Here is a 2,550-nt window from a genome sequence, read left to right as displayed (position 1 = left end):
CTTTTTGAGATCAAAGATGAGCTTACCACTTTCTTCCATCACACGTTCTCTACAGAAATTGAACCACTGCCCACCCAAGTATTTTTCATAGCTTGCTCTTTCGGCGGTAATGAGGCGACACTTATACTTTCTCTGTGTCTGGTCATCAATGAGAGTGATTGTTTTGGGCTTTTCTTTCAAAATTGTTCTTGACACCTCGTTTGAGAAATGCTAAACAGAGAAATAACTGCAATATTAGTCTAATGCATATTAACATGGATAAGATGTATGCGAATATAGTTACATATAATTTATAAACTGAAGGTAGCATAACTGATTTTAAGCTAAAGAAAATGTACCATGACTTCTAATTTATATTCCTATAAGTCTATATAAATGCATGCATGTGGATTATATGTACCCCGTTGGCTGTAACGCCCCATTTTTATTCTAATATTTTAGTAGATGTGTGAATATTTTATATATGACCTTAATTGCTATATAAATGATTTTATGTGAAATATATGTTTTATATGATTTTTATATGAAATAGGTTATGATGCAATTTTATTATATGAATATTGGGGTTGTGTATTATTTAAATGAATGTTGTTATTATTTGATAGAAATAATATGAGAAATAGAAATATTATAGAAATAGAAATATTATAGAAATAGTATTTATTTTTGGTTAATGGGAATTAAGTGAAAATTAATAGAAATTAAGGGAGTTGGGTGAGAAAAGAAAAGAGAGATATTTTTGAAGTAAAAAGAAAGAAAAAGGGAGAGAAACATTTTCACGTGAAAACATTAGAAGAAAACTGCTTTTGGAGAGAAAACCTAGAAGAGGCAAAGAGAGAGCTAGGAAGGAATCGATTGCGGTAGCTTGTCGTTTGGTGTTGCTGAATTAAGGTAAGGGTGGGATTCCTTTCAATAATCTTGATATATAATTTGAAAAATTGATGAATTTGTTGTTCTTGGTTTTTAGGGTTTGAGAAGTTATGTTAGATGATGATTTATGTTGTTGAATTGCATAATTGTATGTTGTTTTGCTCCCTATGTTGTATACTAAACCTGTAAACATGTTTGTAAACCAATTTGGGTGATTAAGGGATCAAAGATGGGACTTTTGAGTGAAACCATGTTGAAATCGCAGCATTTTTCTGAAATCTGAAGCAGGACGCGAAAGCGTCGCATTAGCGTCCAGAAAGCGTCCACACCTTGTAGCTGCCCAGAAATTTTTGTAGAGGACGCGAAAGCGTCGCATTAGCATCCAGAAAGCGTCCACACCTTGTAGCTGCCCAGAAATTTTTGTAGAGGACGCGAAAGCGTCCCAAAAGCGTCCAGAAAGCGTCCCTCACCTGAGTTACGACATTTTGGACGCGAAAGCGTGCGTTGCTCGCGAAAGCGTCCTACCCCCTTTTGCAGAGGACGCGAAAGCGTCCAAAAAGCGTCCAGAAAGCGTCCCTGTTCTGTACTACCATTTTCTGAATTTTGTTTAGTGCACCAAATGTCTATTCTGATCATTTTAATATGTTCCCTTGATTTATTAAGGATTGTTTATGAGGTAAAAATTATATATGGAAGTAGAATGATGTGAACTCTTGAATAAAATGCATTCTAATATGCTATATTGATTCCTTTTCGTCGTTGACGTTGTTGTATCATCTGATGTCGAAGTTGGGGAGTGTGTCATAATAGTTTAGGCACATAAGTTGTTGTTGTAGTCGTTGTTGAAGTTGTATGTTGATATACACAAGTTGAGTCCATTTGCATACTCACATCTGTTGGGGGCTTATGCCCTGGAATGTTCATCATTCAACCCGTTGGGGGCTTATGCCCTGGAATGTTTATCATTCACCTGTTGGGGGCTTATGCCCTGGGATGCTTTAACCATCCAATTTGTTGGGGGCTTATGCCCTGGAATGCTTAGCATTCAACGCGCGTAGATTGGTACCACCTGCATGATGCATTAGTTGTTGTTGTCGTAGCATTGTTGAGTTGTTGTTGTCGTTGTAGCATTGTCGAGTTGTTGTCGTTGTCGAATTGTCGAGTTATCGGTGTCGTTGTGGATAATGTTGTTGTTGTTGTTGTTGTTGTACCTTGTTGCTGAAAATGATTATGTTGTTGTTATATGTATTCTTTATATACATTATTAATGATGCATGTTGTGATATATTGTTATTTTCATTAATTTGATGAATTATATATTATTATTATTATTGGATAAGTTTCTCACCCCTTCTGCGTATATGTTGCCTCGACCGTGGGTAATGTGCAGGTAATGATGGCTTGTGGGTTGATTGGCTCAAGTGTCTAGGGCTCTGATACATATTAGGATGGGGAATTGTCGCGAATGTCTTCTCATTTCTTTTATGTATCACATATTTTGGAAAAGACTTGTTATTGGAGTTCATTGTTGTTGAAAATAAAGTTGAATTATGTTGAGGCCTTTGTGCCAAGATTTTCATTGATGTTGAATTTGGTTGAAACTATATTTTTAAAGAATTATTCCGCTGCAGTTTATTAAGATATTCTAAACGTTGATTTTAAATAAATAGATATTTCCTA

The 2,550-nt window shown here is 35.5% G+C and overlaps 1 long non-coding RNA gene across 1 annotated transcript; it reads left to right on the top strand.

Moving 5' to 3' along the window:
* The first annotated feature begins 674 nt into the window (after window positions 1-674).
* Window positions 675-2,550, top strand: LOC146924860 (uncharacterized). Its single transcript, XR_015010999.1, has 2 exons — window positions 675-891; window positions 2,261-2,550. It is a non-coding gene; the product is annotated as an uncharacterized LOC146924860 (long non-coding RNA).

This window comes from Medicago sativa, chromosome 5, assembly GCF_051527215.1.
Source record: "Medicago sativa cultivar Bolivia chromosome 5, Bolivia_mono, whole genome shotgun sequence".
NCBI lineage: Eukaryota > Viridiplantae > Streptophyta > Magnoliopsida > Fabales > Fabaceae > Medicago > Medicago sativa.
The sequence above is the reverse complement of the archived record's forward strand: the minus strand, read 5'-3'. Positions and strand labels throughout refer to the sequence as shown.